We start from the raw sequence: 21,506 nt of genomic DNA, 5'->3' as shown, positions 1-21,506 counted from the left end.
TAAAAGGTAGTGAAAGCAAGGGTGTAAATTTTTCCCCATCTACGTTCACCGACCACTGCAGTCCCTCCACGAACCCCACGAGCACTCGGCGTGCTCCCGCAGGAATCGAACCTGGCCGCTGGGCTGGTGTGGACCCTTGGTCCATCCTGTCTTCCCCAAGCAGTGGGAATTTTTTAACCTCTTGATCCCAAATGGCGGTGTGATCATCCAGGCAGTGGCCTTTGCACCCTTCCCCACCCCCAGGCTCAGCCTGGGCCCACAGACTGAGGTTTTGCTTTCTATTCCTCCTGAAAGGGAAGCAGGGCCAGCCCTGAGCCTGGGACAGGGCCGTCAGGGTCACTCTGACCTTGAGCCAGCAGCCGGGCTCTCTCTCAGCAGCTGGAGAAAAGAGAAGCTGTTTCTGTGCTCTCCATATCCCTGGGGTCCAGCAGCCAGGAAGGCCACTCAGGGCCAGGCCCCTCTGGTCACCAGCCATCCCAGCTGTGTTCCTGAAAGTCTTGGCAAAATGAGAAAACGCTGGCCAGCCAGGAAGAGGAGATGTCATCCTGCAGCGGCTGCGAGCTAGAGTGGGTGGGGAGGCATGGTCTAAAGCTGGGGTCAAGTCACCATGGGTAGGAAGGGATGCAGCCCACTTAGGAGCCCAGCCACTCCTCCCCCAGGCAGAGTAGAAAGGGAGGGTGTTTCAGGCAGGGAACTGCCTGGACAAGGCAGGGCAGTGGCCTTTAGCTACAAGGACTGTATCCTGGGAGGAGAGGAGGTTAACTGACCAGGAAGGAGAAGCTCTTCCAAGATACAGCAAACACAGCCTAACATGTGGCCTTGGAAGGCAGGCTCTGGGATTCAAAGACTGCTCCTGGCCATATGGCCTTTGGTGAGTTGTATAACCTCTCTCTCACTGTCTCTCTTTTAATAGTAGCAGTATGGTCTCCTAAGCTGTGCCTCAGTACAGGCTCTGGGGCTTGCTGATGTGCTCTTGATGTGCAAAGCCCGAATGTTCTGCCAGTTCTTTTTGAGCAGTGACACCAGGAAATTGACAGCTAAGTGGATGTGGTGCACAAGCTCATCATCTGTTGTCTTCACGTGGCCACCAGCCACCGCCAGACGCAGCACCTTTTTCATCAGAACTTGATCGTGCGTTTTACTTCATTGACCTTGGTCACCATGTTCTCATTGTGGGTCAGCAAGGAAGAGAACTTGCCAGCCTTACTCAGGCTGAGGCCTGGGATTTGTGGGATCTGCCTGATCAGAGACTCTGAAGCCAAAAAAAATCCCACTTCTTGGCCAGCTTCTTATTCTTGTTGAGTTTCTTCAGCGCCTCGATGTCCATGTGGAGGCTAGCCACAGCCTTGGTCTCGGCTTCATCACAGTGCTGCTGGCCCCGCAGAACACACCCGGAGAACTTGGGGCAGGAAGTGGACTCAAGCCTGATGGTGCCAAGAAGAGAGTCTTGAGCGTCGGAGGGTCATAGTTCTTCGAGCTGATCTGCAGCTCCACTGTCTCTAAAACTGGCAGTGCTCACTCTGGGTCCCGTGCAGGACTTCCTGCACCACCTCCTAGAGTGTGTTGCAGGAGACTGCGCTGCTCATAATTCCTCATGCTGCAAAATCCCCTCCTGTCTTTTCTGATGAGATGTGGGCTATAAAAGCATTTAATCTGAAGAGCTCTTGCAGGGAGCAAATGTGACAACTAAGTGCAGTAAGTGAGGAAGGGTGTTAGCCCCTCTCTGGGCCTGGTTTCCCCACCTGGAAACTGGGAGACTGGACTGTGTCCTACCTCACAGGACCCTCGAGATCTGACTGGGCCCCTTCCTCTTCTGGAAATAGAGTCCAGCTCCCTTCCTTGACACAGAGTCCCTGCCCTCTTCTAAAGGCCTGTTTGGTTAATTTTAGTGCATGGATTTTAAAGAAAACCTGAACCCAGAGGAAGGGCAGAAGCAGCCCCTCCCATGCCACCCTGACTATCAGGGGGTCCATCAGCACCATCTTCCAAGGCAGGGCCACTTCTGTCTACGCATGTCGGACTCACGGAGCAAGCACAGGCAGCCTGACTTCTGGTCCTCCCCACCAGCGTGTCGGGAAGCATTTTCTGACTCTTTCATAATCCTGGGAAGCACTGCTTTTCCTTGCAACATTTATTTATGTATTTATTGCAAAATACCTACTTTTCTCATTATAAGAGCAGTACATGCTCATTGCCAAATATTCAGAAAATAAAAAGTCTAATGAGGAGACAGAGGAAAATAATATCGCCCTTAACCTCAACACCCAGGGGGTGCCGCTGCTAACTCCTTGTGCTCACATAACCAGGGCATGATTTGTCTTAAAACCTCTATATCAATTAATTTGTTTACTTAATTACAAACTTAAGATCATATCTACATATGTGCTTGCTGTACAGATATTTTTCATTACATATACATATATTCACAGGTATATTACATATATTTATGCAATATTCTTATTTCATTTTATAGTCATATCTTCAGTGAAATTAGGAAAACAAGGGCACTAAATCAGGGTTTTAGATACACACAGACGCAGTTCTGAGTGCTGTGGCTGCCTTTCTGACATGACCCCGCTGTCCTGCAGGCCTCTCCACGCTGGCTGTGCCCCTCACTCTGCTCCCCATGGGTGGGCAGTGGCTGCATTCCTGCCTGAAGGCCTAGAGGCGCTAAGGGCTCCCCCTTACCAAACCTGAGCTACTTCCACTTCCTTTGTTAATCTTCTGTAACCCTATCCACATCGTTATAAATTGTCCCTTCACTAAATTCCTTGAACCTGCCCATCTGTTTCTGATGCAAAGATTGAATTCCATTCTCTCCAAGATCAGCTGCTTCTTCACCCAAGTCTCTGCTGGACAGTGAGGTGGTTTCCGAGTTTTTCACAGTGATTATAACACTTCAGTGTACTCTCCCTTGTGCGTGTCTTTGAGAGACATTCTGGGACGTGAACTGCTAGACCACGGGTCAGACCCAAGTTAACACATCTACCCACTGCTCCAATTGACCCGTGTCCCATCTAAAGGAAGCAGCATTGCTTGTTTTGTCTCCTAGCCTTGGACATGCTCATTGTTTCCAACATTTTCACTGGCAAGTAACACTAAAAGCAACATCTTTACGCCTGAAGTGCCTTCTGTATCTAAGAACGTTCTCCAGTTCCCTAGATTTCTTGACTGTCTACAGAAAAGGTGCACAGGGACCTTCAGGCACATGATTGGTTGCTCATTTAAAACAGCCAAACCCCCTAAACTGAAAATCTACGTGAGTGCAGAGTCAAACAAGAATCACTGCTTATTTCTAAAGGTCTGTGTATCCACTGACATCAGGATAGAGTGGCCCCCATTTGAGTCCCACGGAAATATCTAACCTAAAAAAAAGCAACAAAAATCTGCCTTCAACATTCTCTCAGAACTGTGGCTTCTGCTGTCCAGTTCTCCCACAAATGGGAGCAAATTCTTCCAGTTGTAGGCAAAGATCCAAGGGCCAGACCAGGCAGGCCCACAGTGCAAGGGAGATGTGGACCTGGGCCCCAGGGTCTCCAGTTGGTGCCCTCCCCCTTGTTGCAGGCCCAGTCTCTGCTCACTACTGCCAGCACTTGCTGTTGGCAAAGGTCTGTGGCCAGTCCTTATGCTCAGCGGCATGAATATACGTTACCGCAGGGGCACCGAGAAGGTCAGTCTCTAAACTGAGTCTCTGCCACGTATTGCCAGAAAGTCCTGTGTTCCAGTGTGTGCCTGCATTCCACCCGACCTTCCAGTTGGATCCGATGCCCCCGAAGTGCTCATGTCCCGCTGAGAACCCTGCAGCCTCTGTTTGTCTGTTCCCAAAGCTCAAGAGTGGAACTTCTGTTTTCTCTCAAATTCTGGGTTTTAACCTGTAAACTGCATGTGAGCTCTAAAAGCCTGTTGCACATGACTCCTACTTGCAGGTGGACTTTCCCCCCTGAGCTCTCCTGCAAAACTCTCTCCATGTGAGTAAGTGCTGGGTCGGAGCCTAATGCTCTCCTGGGGTATGGTCCTCCCACCAGCTCCTCCACCTGCTTCCCAGTTCTGGGGCTAAGTCACTGTCAAGAGGAAATCAAGGAGTCGGTAGTCTCTTTTCACTTATCTATTGTTTTGAAAAACACTTAATACTTACAATAGTTACCGAGCAACTACTGAGCCCCTTCTATACATGTGCTGGACAGGCTATGTCTGATGCCATCCTCACAACAACCCTGTGTATTACTGGCTCCTCTTACAGATGAGAAAACTGAGGCTTGGAGGGAGTGTCCCCTCTCATGCCGTGAGTAGCAGAGGCAGGATTCTTCACCATACTGAAGCAGGGTGCAGCCAAGAGGAGGGCCCCAAGAAGGAATTTGTAATGGGGTCCAGGACTCAGGGTGTCCAGGAAATATTAGAAAAATGTATGTAGGATGTCTTCACCCCCACAGGCCTGAGCCAGGGGGGATGGGACACATGGAACAGGGCCATTCAGAGCTGTTTTGGGTAGCAAGAGCTTTGCAGCTAACCCCTGGCACAGTCATTTAACATATCTATAACCTTTAACTGGTTTCATGGATGTGTTAAATAGCTGTGGCCCTGCTTTGAGCCAGGGAGATGGGAGTGACTTCCACCCAAGATGGGTCTAGGAAGCAACTCCCCCTGGTTACAGGGCCTGCGTGAGAGCTTGGAGATGATTGGCTCCATGCCATGGGGCCACACCTGCCCGGACTTACTATGGCAGCCCAATAAAGCTGGAAGAATACGGGGATGCTGGCAGGTGTAGCTGACTGTAGGAGGAGTCGGAAATGGGGCTGCAAAGGAAGATGGGTGCTGGGATTTAAACCTAGGCGCGGCAGCCATAGAAGGAGGAGGACCACAAGGTTTTGGGGGAGAAAAGAGTAGACCATGTGGCTCTGAAGTAAATGGGAGCACCACGAGGCTCTGAAGCAAGTAGATAGATAGAGGTCCATGTGGTTCTGAAGTGGGGAAAAGGACCACGCGGTTCTGAAGGAGAGTAGAGAGGACCACGAGGTTTTGGGGTGCTTCTTCTTGCCACACAGCTTAGGCAGCAGGAGAGGCTTTGCAGCCATAGAGAAAGGGGAGAGAGGACTCTTGCTGGTGGGCCATGAGAAGGTGCCACATGGCTTTGGATTAACTGGAGATTGCAGCAGCCACACAGCTGATGGTGCCCGGAGCCTGAATCACGGACTTCTACTTCTTTTCCTGAGACACGGTACCCCAGACTGGGCACAGGGAGAGGGAAGGACTGTGCATCTGTGGGTATTCTAGAGGACTTTAGTATCTTGTTGAAGACATTAGGTCATTATTCTAAGTTTGTGTAACATTTAAATAAACAATTCCTTTCCTTTTCACCAGTCTCTGGCATTGAGAGACGTCTTTCCTCTGGCGGCGGGCATTGCGAACCTAGCAGGTGGGCGTAGGGGAAGGAACCTCCAGAGACAGAAAGGGGGAATCCTTTCTGTAATAATTTATCGTGAAGGAACCACCCCCCGCCCCTGCTCTGTAACAATACCTCTGCCTGAAGCAGTACCTCAGGTGTGTCCTCAGAGCAAGCAAGGGCCAGGGAGGGACACGCGTTCCTGAGAAGAGGTCAGCGTGCAGGAGCAGAGCAGAGTTGTGCTCTGAGACTGGGCAGGAACCACGTGCTCCCCCACTGCCAAGCCAGTTCTCAGAGAAAAAGAGCCAGGAGCCAGGGCCAGGCCTGCCTCCTTCCAACTCCTGTGCACACCCTCTGAGGAAGCTCCCTGGGGCTGCCCTAACAAAGGATCATAAATCTCAGGCTTAAAACAACAGAAATCTGTTCTCTCACTTTCTGCAGGCCAGAAGTCTGAGATCAAGGTGTGGGCGGGGCCTCACTCCTTTTGAAAAGTCTAAGGCAGGATCCTTCTTGCCTCTTCCAGCTTCTGGTAGTGGCCAGAAATCTTTGGCATGCTTTGGCTTCTGGCTGCATCCCTCCGGTTTCTGCCTCAGTCATCACATGTCTGTGTGTCTGTCTCTGTGTCTCTTCTTATAAGGACATTGGATTTAGGGCTCATCTAATCCAGTTTGAATGACTTCATCTTGACTTGATGGCATCTGTGAAGACCTTATTTCCAAATCAGGATACATCCACAGGTAACAGGGATTAGGACTTACTGTATTTTTCAGACTATAAGACGCACTTTCTCCCCACAAATTTGTGAGGAAAATGGGAGTGCGTCTTATAGTCTGAATCTAGTTTACCTGGCTCTGGCGGCGGTGGAGTGGGTTTTTTTTTCCTATTTTCCTCCTCTAAAACCTAGGCGCGTCTTATGTTCAGGTGTGTTTTATAGTCCGAAAAATACGGTAAGTACATCTGTTTGGAGGGACGCAATTCAACCTGCCCCACCCTCTGATGAACTTGGCAAGGGCTCACCGAGGTGCCTGCTGCAGGCCCCGTGCTTTTGCAGGGAACCTCATACCCACGCAAAGTCCCCGTTTGTCCACTGTTGCACCCACTGACGCAAGAAACAGACGTTCGGAGACTTTCAGGACGTTTACAGAGATGTTACTTTAATGGCCAACTCTTTTAACCTGCGCAGGGGCGGACTCTCTATGTGTCCCGGAGACACGGTGCTCAGAAGAGCTGCAGATGAGAGCCTCCCCGAACGCTCACAGGCTAGCTCTTTTATACACGCGAGAAGCAAGCAAGCAAGTTACAAAAGCGGGAGTTGCTGTTATCTCTGCATAGCTCTTGGCTCTGGAGGAACATTAACCAGATGTTAAAATTTTCTTTTGAAACCCTGTCTCCTGTCGATAAGAACCACCTGTCCCACTTAATTTGTACCCTCAGTTTAAAGGGTCCAAACCTGAGATGAGTCTGGCGCCTAAAGTTTTATGGCCCTCTAACTAATTGGCCGTAACTCAGAATAAGCCCTCTGCAAATCACGTATTGTTTACCCTTACTTTGGCCGACAGTGTTGTTTCTCTCCCCTATCTATTCTGGTGACCTTCAAGAGGTTTTCTGCTTAGCAATGCCTATAATTGCCTAGCTCTCTTGCCTAGCCCTCAACATCCACCAGGATGGGCTGCCTGCTCTGAAACACTTGGATATGGAAGAGGCTGGACCCTCCCAAGGCACTGGGGGTCTAATGGCAGAGACCAAGGTGCACAGCAGGAACTAACTCCCAGAGGGGGCTCGGTCCGAGAGGCTGTGGGGTCCAACATGCGGAGTGTGCCGGGTGTGGGATGAAGACCATGTTTCAGGGTCAGGCACTGCTCCCAGGCATACACTCTTTCCCTCCCATGGGTACCAACTGTGGAAGGTACCCCGATCTGCTCTGCTCACCATTGTGCACAGCCCCCAGCACAGAGCAAGGCCCCGTGAACAGGAGGCACCTACAGGAATGAACCCCTGGTTTGGAAGGAAAAGCTGGGGTTGGAGAGGCAGGAAAGCCTGTGGAAAGTGGGGGAAAGGAGAACTGTAACAGCCCCCACCACCCCTGGGGGGTTGGGCATGCCCCAACTTCCTGCTGCAAACTGCCACCTGCTGGAAAGCTTGGGTAGGAACATTCACGAAAGGCCTGTGGGCACAAGGTCCTCATGCCTGAGCTCCCATCACTGTGTTCTTCCCTCAAAAGTGACTTCTATTGACGCTGGGGGCTCATTCCTCATGTGTCTCTCCACGCCCAGCGGTGTCTCTCTCTACGGCCCCATTGGCAGGAATGGTCCTGTGCCCGTGGATGGTGGGGCTGGAAGGGAAGCCAGCTTGGGGGAGCTAGTCAGGGCTTCCTCCCACACCCAGAGCCTCAGCCCCATCCTTAGCACACACTTACATGCATGAATTTACACACTGTTCACACCCATTGCCACACACTGCTCACACTCATACACATATATTCATATTTACACTCACTTTCTTTCAAACATACTCATAGTCACACACTTTCATTCATGCTCATACACTCATACACATTGTCACACACTGACACACGTACTCATATAAACACTTTCTTCCCCACACACGTCCACTTACCTGCACATACTCACATGCGTACCCTTATACTCACCCACATACACACAGATGTGATGCAGCCCCCACGTGTCCCACACCAACAGTCACGCACATCCCAACACTCACATTGCCTGCCTCTCACCCATACTCTCTCACGCTCACACACCAGTCCCCTGCCCTTGCCTGTGCAGAGGTTCTTTCTCACTGAGGAGTGAGGCGAGGAGGGAGGCAGCAGGTTTTCACCCCTCAGCACAGCAAACGACTGTGGGTAAACCTGGACCACCTTTTCTGGGCATCTTGTTAAACTTTACGGAAGTAGTGTCATGCCACATTCACCAAGGAGCTTTTCTGATTCAACATCATGTTTTGGAGATTTATCGATGTAGCTTTGGCTCATTGATTATAATGGTTCCAGCATTCTGTTTGGCAAGTTTACTCTAATTTATGGACTCATTCTCTAGTTGGCGGATGCCTCCAGGTTGCCTGTTCTTATAAACAATACTACTGAACCTTTGCGCTCGTCTTTGTACACTTGTGAGCATTTTTCTATGGCCTGTACTTAAAAAGTGCACCAGTTGGGTCTTGTACATTTTGTGCATGATTTCTGTTCTCTTGGATGCTTCATGCAGGGACTTTCTCTGCAGCAAAGGATCAGACACCTGTTTTCCCCACCCTTTGCTGTTACCTGGTATGGTCAGGTGTTCAAGTTTTGCTAATCTATTAAGTAAGAAAAGATATCACATTGCTGACGCGGATTGCGGCCCGCAAGATCTGCTGTTGAGGTTTCAGTATTCAAACACACGTACACACGGACTATAGAAATCCGGTGGGGGAAAAGGGGCTACGTGGCCACTCTCCAAGTTAGAGAGAGGCCCCTTCACCCCCGACTGGACAGGCTTTATTGTTTTTCTAGGCCTCCTACGTCAAAGATGGTCCTCATTTATTATTCATAGGTTTGTTTTGGGTGGTTATCTTTGCAGACACAGGAGAGGAAGTCACTGAATACATCAAAGGAGGACATTTGCAATGTAAAAGGAGAAATGGTTGAAATGGCTTTGTCCCATACCTGGAGGGTCTAGCCCAGATTCTGTAAAGATAAAAATACTCAGTAAATATTTGCTTCCTCAATTCAGGGTGAGGGAGTTTTTTAGCAAGAGCAAGTCTCATAGCAGTCTAAGTACAATGCAGGCCTGATTTCCCACTGGAGAACTTATCCATGGATGTGGGTCCTGCCCGCCAACCTCGCTCCCCACTGGTTTTCCGAGTGGGGGCTGAGCCACATTTCCCACGCTTGGAACATTCCCCACACATTGTGATTTTGATTTGTGTATTCCTGATGACTTGCAAATTCCTGCATTTTGCATCTATTTCTTTACCTTGCTTGTTCTCTCTTCTTCCACTTCCCTGGTCGTGGGTCCTTTGTCCACCTTTCCATTTGGCTCCTTGTCTTTTATTTACAGATTTTCAGAAATTCTTTAGATAGTCTGATACTAATGCTTCATCAGTTACTTTTATTGCAAATAACTTCTAATCTGTGACTTGTATTTTCACTTTATTTACAGGAATATGTTTTGAACAGAAGTTTTTTAATTTTAATGTCAAAGTCATCCATTTTTTCCCCTACATTTTGAGAATCTTGTTAAAGAAATCCTTGCCTCCACTAAAGTCATAAAAATATGGCATTTCCCCCCAAAAGCTTTACACATTTTGATTTTTGCAGTCACAGACCTCTTTGCCATTAAAAGCCAATCTGCCATCAAAGAACTGTCACAGGTTGCTTCCCCCCACTTGGCTCCTGGCCCAGCCTCCTTGCCCTCCTCTGGGCAACTTTCTTCTCTCTCCAACCCCATCTTTCTTCATTTCTGCCCCCTGGCCCATGCCCCCCCACTCCAGTTCTCTTCCATCAATCATGCAGAGCAATTCCGCTCTCCACAGCCCCTCTCCCTGTGCCCAGCTCTAGCCTATTATGAGAGAGCCCTAACAACACATCAGCTATTATTTGCATATGTGTGATTTCTCAGTCTGTCATAAAACTTGACACAAATGCCCAAACAAACGCCCTGCCCAATCGCCCTGCCACACACATCTGCTCAATCTGCTGCCACACACAGTCTAACCAATGCCCTGTGCATCACGCTCTGCCCCTCCACGTTGTTTTCTGCCCAAGGAGCTGACTGTGCTTCCCGTAGAATGGACACACCCTTACACGCTGGCTGCGGGCTGCCCACAGGCACCCTGGTGTAAAATTATCATGAAGGAGCCAAGCAAGATCCAGTGTTTACTCCTTGGGCTCCCTTCCTGCAAGACTTCCTCAGGTTGGTGTGTCCCACAGCTGAAGGTCACACCGTCTCAAGGCTGTGCACTCCATGCACTTCCCCCTCCAGGTTCCAGCATTGCCTGCCTGCCACCATAGTCCAGGCCTCATGGCGGGAGCAGCCCTGCAGCCATCCCCCCAGGGTGCCTGCATGATTCCTTGTGCCCCCTGACTCTGTAAGTCATGCCCAGTAGATACATACCCTCCTCTTCACATCCCTGACCAAATGCGAGGGTGCTGTGTGCCTCCTGACAGACAGACCACGAGCTGCCCTTCCTCCTTCAGGAACCCCTAAGTCTATGAACTGAGACAGAACCCCCAGAGGAAGTCAGAAAGATTCCAGTGACAATCAACTTCACTGGCAATGACCATGTGTGTCCTGGTTAGATCATTGGTCTCAGTCAGATGGGATGTCTGAAAGATTTATGAGGATGGGTCAGTGCACTACAGGGCCAATCTTGCCACCAGAAAGTCAAACTGTCCCTTAGCCTCTTGCTCTGCCCTGAGCTCTGATGAAAACAGAAGGGTGGAGGGAGGGGAGGGGGTCAGCAGGAGGGCCTGGAGACAGGCCCAGGTTTTCCCAAACACTTTGTCAAGGTCAAAGGCAGTAACCTCCTCCTACCCCCACCCTGCCTGCTGGAAAGTTAAATTCCATTAGAGAGCAGTGACAGCTGCCAATAAGAGATAGAGCCGCAGCAGCAGGAAGGGCAGGTGCTTTGAAGCTGGACCTGCCTGGGCCAGGTGCCCAGCCTTGCCGTTTTCTAGTTGGGTGGCCTGGGCAGGTCCTTGGCCTCTCAGAGCCAGGATTCCTGGTCCATAAAGCAAGGACAGCAATTCCACCTTGTAGAATTGTTGAGAGGATTATAGAAGTGTATGTGAAGCATTTGACCCATGGCAAAAACTTAGTCATCTTTAGCTTTAATAGCCTCAGTGGGTAGCATTCTTATGATTAATACAAAAAAAATGGAATTGCGAAACATGTTCTTTGAACATAAGAAAAAAAGCACATCTATTTCTTTCTTTTTAAAAATGTATTGATTTTAGAGAGAGAGGGCCTGGGGGAGGGAGAAAGAGAGAGAAACATTGACTTGTTGTTCTACTTATTTATGCATTCATTTGTAGACTCTGGCATGTGCCCTGACCAGGGGTCAAACCCCACAACCTTGGTGTATTGGGACGACGTTCTAACAACTAAGCTATCTGACCAGGGGAGGCACACCTATTTCAATGTAGAAGCTAATGACCATTGACCTCTACAGCTTTCTCTTACAGATGAGGACGTTGAGGCCCAGAGAAGGTGAGTAGTGTGCCCAAGGTCACACAGCAGTAGGAGAAATCAGTCTGGAACATAGGCCTTCTGAAGCTGTTTCCACAGCCTCATGCTGTGGCAGACACATCCTAGGGTGACCTACAGTGAATCACACCGTGTTATCCCCTCACCTCCAGAGTAAGCAGGACATGTGATCTGCTTCTTACTAGTAGAATATGGGATGTCACTCCCACAGTTATGTTTCATTATATAAGACTGACTTAGCAGACTGGGGTGAGAAAGATTCCCCCGCTGGTGCTGAACAATTAATAGCCATGCTGTGAAAAGCCTGTGGACCAGGCCTTCAAGCAGGGGACCGTGGGAGCCTCCAGGACCTGAGAGTGGACCTCCAGCTGACATCCAGTGACAAAGTGAAGTCTTCAGTCCTCCAGGCACAAGGAAATAAATCATGCCAACAGCCTGAGTGAGCGCTGAAGCTGAGTTCTGCAGGCGAGCCGCCAGATGACAGCGCAGCCTGGCTAACACCTGGACTGCAGCCTGTGAGCCGGAACTCCTGACCTGCTGAAACTGAGACAATAACTGATTTGCTTTAAGCTGCTAAGTTTGTGATAATTTATTGTGCCTCCCAGAAAACTAACACAAACATGATCCTTCCGAGTCTTCCTAAACTGTGAGAAGACATCCCACTCTTCCTACATACAGTAGACAGCCAGCCCCTTTGTCCCTCCACAGCCCTGTTATTGAGTGACTGAGCACCTGAGATCTGGGCTAGCCCGGGTCAGTGCCAGGTATTATGCTCTTTCCATTGCTCACATCGTAGGAGACCCTTGGCTTCTACCAGGCACACAGCTGCGACAATGAACACTGCACCTCCCAGCCTCCTTGCAGGGAGATGTAGCCATGTGACTGAGTTCTAGCTTGGGGATCAGAGCAGAGGTGATATGTGCAACTTCTGAACTGTGTTTGTAAAGACTGGCGAGTGTCCTTCCTTGTCCCTCTCCTTCCTGCCAACTGGAATGCGGCCCGTGGTGAGCCAGCCTGGTCATGCACTATGTGCCATAGTGCGTGCTGTGCTCACCACCCAGACCGCCCTGCAGGACTGAAGGACTCACTGCCCCTGACTCTGGGGGACAGCCTTCTCTGGAAATACCCTCCGCCGAAGAGCTGCCTTGACTGGAGCCACACCCCTTCTGGTCCATGTGGGGGCACAATGGCCCCACCCCTTACCCTTGCTTGGGACACCCCTGAAGGGATATCCTAGCCTTGGAGCTCCTCGTGGGGCCTGTGGAATCTGCATCACAGCAGGTTCTCCCCTGCCCAACAGCACCCCCAGGACCCCTGCTACACAACGATGTCCACCTGGGGTCTAAACTGCAGCACCACAGGACTAGGGGAGCAGTGAGTGAGAGGGCTCCTGAGCCATGCCAGCTTCACCTGGATATGAGAGAGACAGAGAAAGAAACCTGATCGTTGCTGTGGTGGTTATCTTTGTTACAGCACCCTAGTCGATAGCCTAATTAACATACCTAGCCACGTGGAGACATGGGCAGCTTGGACAGATTTAGTCCCTGCCATTATGAGTGCCTTTTAAAATTCATCCAGCCAGAAGGCTATGCCTTTCTGCTTTGCACGAACACATCTTGTGGACTGGCTCAGGCCCCACCTGCCTTTCAGGCTTGAAGACGCACATGGGAGAAGACTCAAGGGCCTGACAGCAAGATTAGCACAGGACTACAATGTAGGCGAGGACAGTCATAGTATAAACGGGTGGCCAGCAAAAAGTAGAAAATCCTCAGGGGGATATCTTCCAGAAAGTCATCTTGATTGGGCCACGTGTGGCTCATGCATGACCACGTGGCCCCTGCCTGAGCTCATGCCTTCACCTGTAGGTTGATTTGCGGACCACACACAGCAGGTCTATATGGGAAATTAGGGTTAGGGGGCCATTAAGATACCTCAGATAATATAAGACAATCTCTGTCAGCACTTGCAAAGATTCTGCTTATCTGAAAAGACCTTAAATTTTAGTATCAATTACACAGTTATATATTTGTCATAACATATAAACAGATAAATAGAACATGGTGATGACTAGAGCGCACAGCAATGCTGGAAGGTGCAGAGAGGAGCCTTATTTGGGAGAATCTGCCGCAGGCCAATGAGAATGCAGGCTTACCTACTGCTGAGCTGTGTGGACCTGTTTGATGACTCCTGCTGGGCGCCCAGCCTCCAGTGGATATAAGCATGATTCTGTGCCTCTTGGACTCCTCACACTCTCTGTTCACGAAGATGCTCTGTAAATGGACGACAATTTGTTCACTGATGGTCCCTAAGCCATGGGGAAGTGCCTTTGCCACTGGGATGCCCAGTTGCTGAGAAGCTGCCAGTCTGAACCAAATTTTGCAGAATTGGTTTCAACAGCACAGTAGATGATGTCAGTGCTCCCTCCCAGATCTCTCGGACTCCTTTTTACCAGGTTTGTACCCTCAGAATTTTGGCACATGTAGACCTCTGTCACCCACAGCTGTTGTTCGGAGGACTGCCTTGGTCTCTCACAGGCCACTGTGCCGTCACAAGTGAAATGCCTGGGAATTCATGTCACTCTAGGCAGCCCTTCACCAAGTCGGTGGGCTTGGTGTGGGAGAGGGAAAAACCTGCCCCCCGGGGAACCCTTGTGTGGCTTCTGGCCCTCCTGTCCTATACCCCTCACCGCCACTCCTGTTTTCCCAGGGAACACTCCCCTAACAATCACTCAAAAACAAGTCTTCATGTCAAGTTCTGCTTCTGGGAAACTTGTCCTAAGAAAAGAGATTTGGGTCAGCATGCAGATTCCTTAGTATGTCCAACAAAGTAAACAGCACTGCATGCAGCTATTTTAAAAAGGGAGAACAAGAAGGAGAAAGAGGAGGAGAGGGAGGAGATGAAGACAAAGGAAAAGATGAAGGTGAGAAGGAGGAGCAGGAGAGGGAGATGGAGGAGGAGATGAAGACTGAGAAGAGGAGATGGAGGTGAAGGAGGAAGAGATGGAGGAGGAGGAGGAGGAGCAGGAGCAGCTATAGATTTGGAGACACCTTTAGAATATTGGAGCGTTGACTGTTATATATAGACTGTTGAATGAAAAAAGCAAGGTGCCTAAGAGTGGATATAGTATTCTTATTTTTGAAAAGGAAGGATAAGAATGTATATTGTATGGGTTTTCATCTCCATTAAAAAAAAAAAAAGGGAAACTCAGAAACTAATGAGCCCTGGCTAGTGTGGCTCAGTTATTTATGGCATCATCCTGTAAACCAAAGGGTCTTGGGTTCAATTCTTGGTCAGGTCACGTGCCTAGGTTGTGGGTTCTGTCCCCAGTTAGGATGTGTATGAGAGGCAACCAATTGATGTTTCTCTTTCACATCAGTGTTTTGCTCCCTCTCTCCCTTCCCCTCTCTCTAAAATCAATAAGTATGTCCTCAGGTGAGGATAAATAAATACATCTAATGAAAGTAGATACTTAGGGTGCAAGAGTGTGAGAGTTCATAACCTCTGTATATATTTAGATCGTTGAGTCATGTAGATTTTCACCATTCCAGAAAATAAAATACAGATTCCTGTGTTTCACCCTCCAAAGAGCCTGAAGCAGCTGGTTTGGGGTAAAGAGCCAGAATCTTGAAAGGCTCCTCTGCTGACGGATGCTTTCTGCCAGGCTTGGGGACATTGTTCTGGATGATTTCATCAGAGGTTTGAACAACACCCAACAGCCAGCCAGCAGCTGAACACTCAGGTGGTGCCGTTTTCTGGGACAGGAGCCAGTCCACTGGAAGCACCATTGAACGCTGCCTTTCATTCCTGGGTGACTCCTGACAGTGTGTGTGAGCCAGGGCTCCCAGGGTGGAAATCCACTGCCTTCCCTGGCCTCCTTCGCCTCTGCAGGCCCAGTGCTTGCTCCACATCCCCGTTGCCACAGCAACAGCAGACACAATGGTTTCTGTAGAGTTCGGGTCTATAAATAATTTCTTGATTAGTGTTTTCAGTGTGGATGGGGTGGGCTCGGCAGGGCGGTTTGTGGTGGCCAGTGGGCCAGGCCATCATGCACAGGGAACAGCCACACTTGGGGAAGCAAGGTTGCAGTCTGGGAATCTGCCTACTGCCCTGCTCCATCCATCTGGGCCAGGGCTGCCTCACCCCATGCCACTGTAGTTTCTGCATCAGAGAACATATGGGGCGCTGTTTCTTCTCACCTGTGCGTGCCACAATGGGCCAGGGGGCTGTGTGGGTTGGCGTAGTGGAAAGGGTTAAAAAATCCCTTTGGGTGACTTGAAGATTGAAGAAGGCTCAGAGGAGCAGACTTGGAGCTGTTTCTGCGCTGGCAAGAGTAGTATCTTTTTAATGTCCCGATTTGGCTGGGTGAGTTCTGGCAGAACAGGGGACCAGGGGCAGGGGATCTGGATCCGTCTCTCGGTGCAGGCAGCAGTTCTGACGATGTTCTCGAGATGCCCTTTCTACCTGGTCCTCTCATGTATTCATGTATTTATTTATTTTAATAACAGTGTTTCCAGCAAAGGGCTCCCCTTCCCAAGCTGAGAGTTGAGGAGGTGTGTTTTGTCAATCAAGCCAACTGAACGCCTTTGCTCTCTGATGACAGTGAATGCCCTGAGACTCTAGAATGGCTCCTGGCCAATGGCACGCTGCGTGGCAGTAGGAGCAGGGCCTTGCTCTGACACAAGGTGGGCAGGAGTGTGACAGGGGTAGCCATGAAATGACGACCTTCAGCACCAAGACAGCGACTCCTTCTGTGTAGCAGTTCTATCTCTCAAGGTCCCCTCTGACCATGCCCTGGCATGTGTGTGCCAAGGCACATTCCACAGGTGTGCAAGGAGCAATGATGCTTTAAAGTGTGGGCCTCTCTGTGCCTGTAGTCTCAAACTTTCAAAATGGGTTTGCATCTCAAGGAAAGAAGATGGACCTGTTGTGGGGATGCCTGGTTGGATTGGACATTGGTGTGGTGACTGCCACCTCATGAATATAAGAACTCAATGTTCATCAGATATAGTGTCACTCAGGTGGGTGGGAATGACCTTGACGTGGAGGCTGTGTGGTCTGAGGGCTGTAAGTGGGTCTCGGGAGGTTTCCCACAGTTGACTGCAGCAGTATCTCACACACTGACAGCATGTTCTCAAAGTGCAGATATGAGGCTCCTGCACCAGAGAGGCTGACTCAGTAACTTTGGGTGGGGCTTGGGAAGCTGCCACGAGTGACTGAACCCTTAGGCTGGGACAGCAAGGCATGTGCATCCCAAGACATATGCAAGATGATCCATTGGAACTGCAGGAAGAAACCATTATAATTTCAACTTCATCTCATCCTCCTAAAGTTTCTCTTTGATGTTTGATAATGTGCATCAAATGGTAGTGGCACAGTATGGATATATGCTTTATAAATGATACTAGTAATAATAGCTAGTCCTTGGAGCACATCCCTGCTCCAAGCCTTTTACAGCTAATCATTCACAACTCTGTGAGATGCTATTACTCCCTGCGATGGACTGAATTGTGTCCCCCCCACCAAATTCATATGCTGAAGCCCTAACCCCCAACAGGGCTGAGTCTGCACTAATGAAATAAAAGAAGGAAAGGTCCTATAGGATTAGCGTCCTCACAGACGAAACACGAGAGAGCTTGCTCTTTCCCCACTGTGTGAGCACAGAAGTGAGAAGGAAGTGATCGACAAGCCAGAAAGAGGGCTTTCTCCAGACACCAAGTCAGCCAGAAACTTGATCTTGGATTGATGGCCTCCAGAACTGTGAGACAATCCATGTGCCAGTCTGTGCCCGTTTGTTATGGCAGCCATAGGAAACCAACACCCGCCTTGCACAGGAGAGGAAACGAAGGTGTGGAGAGGTAAGAAGTCTGGCCATGGCACGGAGTGCAGCCAGGAGTGGGGGATGGTAATTTGGCCCCAAAGCCCAGGCTTTTAATTACATATATTGGGGCATGCTCTTTTAAAATTTATTGTTTAACTCATATTGGAATATGTTCAAAAAGTCTGGAAACTACCAGATTAAAATGAAAGAGTAGGAGAGTCTGTGGTAGACAGAATAACAGCCTCCAGTGAGGTCCATGTCCTAGTGCTTGGAACCTGTGAGTACTTACCTTAACGAGCAATTTACCTCCTTTGGCAAAGACACTTTGAAGATGTGATCAGTTAAGGGCGTTGACAATGAGAATGTATCCTGGATTATCCAGGCAAGCCCTAAAAGCAATCCTAAGCATCCTTATCACCGGGAGGCAGGAAGTCAGAGAGGAGAGAAGATGATACACTGCGGGCTTTATAGGTGGAGGTAGGAGCCACAAACCAAGGAGTGTGGTGTCTCTAGAAGCTAGAAAAAGCAAGAGAATGAATTCACCTCTAGAACCTCCAGCAGGAACACAGTCCTGCGGGCTATTTTGGATTTCTGACCTCCAGAACTTTAAGATAATAAGTTTATGTTGTTTTAAGTGACTACATTTGTGGTAATCAGTGACAACAGCAGTAGGAAACTATCCAGAGAAGAAAACTGAAGATTTAGGGGGATCATCAAGGTGATGATAGGGTTCGGAAGAAAGCGATTCCCAATTTAGAGCTAAAAGAAGCTGCCTGTATGAGGACTGTCTGGGAAAAGTCCAGCCATTGTTAATATAATGAGAACGGTTTGTGCCACATTGATGTAACCTGGCAGCCAAGGAGAGTGACTGGAATGCGCATGTGTGAACATGATGACTTCACTGCACTAGTCAGTGGGGATGTTAGACGCCATTGAGTGAACATGTGTACTGTGTGGCCAACACATTCAAAATGACTGACCAAGTAGAGCACCAAATCACCATCAAATTTGCAATAAGCTTGAACATTCCTCCACAGAAATTATTCAGATGATTCAGAAGGCCGCAGCTATGGGCAACTGGTGATTGGCAGCTTCATCACAACAACCCACCTGCTCATGCATCACATCTCATACAGAGTGTTTTGATGTTTGGCAAAACATCGAATCACCCAGGTGACTTCAGCCCCCATACAACCCAGATTTGGCACCCTGTGACTTCTGGCTTTTTCCAAAACTAAAATCACCTTGGAAAGGGAAGAGATTTCAGATCATTAATGAGATTCAGCAAATTCGACAGGGAAGCTGTGGTGATTGGGACAACTGTGTGAGGTCCTAAAGTGCCTACTTTGAAGGGGACTGAGGTGTCATTGTCCTGTGTATGTTTCTTGTATCTCCTTCAATAAATGTCTCTATTTTTCATAGCACATGGCTGGATACTTTCTGGGCAGACCTCGTATACCTGCTTCTTTGCAATGTGACTTTGCAAATCTGCAGAGGGCTTTGGCCCATAGAATACGGGGGAAGCGATGTTGTGCGACTTGTGACATCCAGCTAAGGGTTTAGTTTTTCACTTCAGAAGTCTGAAGACGAGAGTCGGGGTTGATGCAGCAACTGCACAACATCATCTGCATAGTGCGGCTGTGAATTAGTGTGTGGCTTTCCCCCTGCCTGGGGTTTATGAGCACAGGGCAAGAGGGGCTTGGCTTCAGTTCAGCTGGTTTGGGTCCCATGCTCAACCTGGGCCCAAACCCTGCAGCTGGACAGATAGTGGTTACTGTTGGCCCAACCCAGGTCATGGGCTTCCCACACAGAAAGGGGTGTGCTACCAAGCAAATGGGGAGTCTGGGAACAGGGACAGGAGGGGCAGACTGGATTACCCAAAGTGACTGCTGCAGTATCTCCTATCCCACATGCTCTTCTTACAGTGTGGGATTTTACCACTCCTCCCCAAAGAAGTGAGGCCTAGATTTCCTTCCCTTGAATGGAAGTGGCCTTGTGACAATGGTCAAAGTGATTTTATGTGACAACCGAGGCTAGGTCATAAAAGGTGACTTATCTATCTTCCACCTGCTTCTCTTGAGACATCACTCTTGGAAGCCAGCCACCATGGAGAAGTCACATGCAGGTGTTTGAACTGAGGTCCCACCAGACCTAAGAGTGAGAGAACTTTCGGCTGAGCCCAGTCCCAGCCACCAGGTCACACTCAGGCTTTGAGCTGTCCCAGCTGAATCCACATAGAGCAGAGATGAGCATCCCTGCCAAACCCTGCTCAAATCACAGATGTATCACCATAAAATACATATTTTTTTTCTTTTAGCCAGTAAGTTCAGGGTAGTTTGTTAGGCAACAACAGATAACTAGAACCAGAGGTGGTGAGTGTAGGAGACAAGACAAGCACTATTCATCAGGTGCTTTCTCCTGGGGAGGTGAGAAGTGAGACAGGCAAGAGAGACATGGGAAAACAGAAATTTCCTGACTTGCTAGTATCAGAGCAAGGTCATTGGATCTGGGTGTGTCTGTTACTTTTAAATATTAAAGAATCTAACCCAATCATTTGGTTGCATTACTAGCTGGATTAAAGGAGACCCAGAGAAGTATTTCCGGGATGGAAAGAGAGTGAAGCAAGAGATTTATAAGGCTAATGCTGCAACAGCCTTGCTCTCCATGCTCCCATGCCTCCTGCCCAACCAGGTGGAACCCACAGTTTCATCTGGGCTCAGACCCACCCACATTTTTGTGCCAACTCTGGCCTTGGGCAGAATCCTTTCTGGGCACAAGTGGCTCTGAGATGCATTCTGTCAGCAATTTTCAACCTTTTTCATCTCATGTCATACATAAACTACTAAAGTTCTGTGGCACACCAGAAAATATATTTTCTTGCCAATTGACGTAAAAAATAGTATAATTTTGATTCATTCACACTGGATGGCTATTGTTATGTTGGCTGTTGCCATTTTTTTTTTTTATTTGACAATCTAAGGGAAAAGAGCTCCATGCCCCTGACTTAACAGTCAGGTGTCACATAGTTCAACAACTCCTGTGGCGCACCTGTTGAAAATTTCTGGGTTCTGCTCCTGCTGACAGCACACCATGCCTCTTGCCTACGTCATGCTCCTGCTGCTCGCTTCGTTCCCCTGGCCCTTCGGTTTGAGATTTGAGTTTTTAATTATGGATATGACCTTGTTAAAAACTCTTTTACCATGTCTAATTACAGTATTTTTTTCCTGTAGATTCATGTTTTTAATGAAGCCACATCACCTGAGAATAATGATAGTTTAGTGTTTTCCTTTCCAAACCTGACAACTTTTATTACTTTTCTTATTTCCCCAGTCTGGTAGCTCCTCCAATACAATGATAAACAGAAGCAAAGATAGAGTTAACCTTGTCTTGTTCCTGATTTTAAAGACATGGCTTTGAATATGCAGCATTAAGAGTGATATTTACTGTAGTGTTTTCATAGATGTGCTTTATCATGTTAAGAAAGTTTAAATTTCTTCTTAAGTTGCAGAGTTGGTATGATAAAAGGATGTTGATTTTAGCATTGCCCTTTTTTATATATCAACGATTGGGGTTGCTACTATTGTGTATAAAATTTTTGTGCCTATTTTCATGGGTGATTTTGACCTATAATTTTTCATTCTTACACTACTATTCTTGTCAGGTTGAATATCAAGATAATACTGGCCTCATAAAACATGTTTGGAAATATTCCTTCATTTTGTATTCTTTGGAAGAGTTCATGTAAGACTAGAATGATAGACTTTACATGTTTGGTAGAACTCATCTGTAAAACTCACTGGGTCTGGTGTTTATGTTGTGGGAAGATTTTAAACTACTATTCAATTTCCCTTTTATTTTATTTTTTAAATATATTTTATTGATTATGCTATTACAATTGTCCCATTTTTTTCTCTCTTTTATTCCCCTCTGCCCTGCAACCCCCTCCCATCAGCATTCCCCCCCTTAGTTCATGCCCATGGGTCAAACCTGTAAGTTCTTTGCCTTCTCCATTTACCGTACTATTCTTACCCTCCCCCTGTCTATTTTCTGCCTACCATTTATGCTTCTTATTCCCTGTACCTTTTCCCCCATTCTTCCCTCCCCC

At 48.5% G+C, this 21,506-nt stretch overlaps 1 pseudogene; it reads right to left on the bottom strand.

Moving 5' to 3' along the window:
* Positions 1–906: 906 nt before the first annotated feature.
* Positions 907–1,586, bottom strand: LOC112300578 (large ribosomal subunit protein uL1 pseudogene; annotated as a pseudogene).
* Positions 1,587–21,506: the final 19,920 nt, after the last annotated feature.

This window comes from Desmodus rotundus, chromosome 12 (assembly GCF_022682495.2).
Source record: "Desmodus rotundus isolate HL8 chromosome 12, HLdesRot8A.1, whole genome shotgun sequence".
Lineage (NCBI taxonomy): Eukaryota > Metazoa > Chordata > Mammalia > Chiroptera > Phyllostomidae > Desmodus > Desmodus rotundus.
The sequence above is the reverse complement of the archived record's forward strand: the minus strand, read 5'-3'. Positions and strand labels throughout refer to the sequence as shown.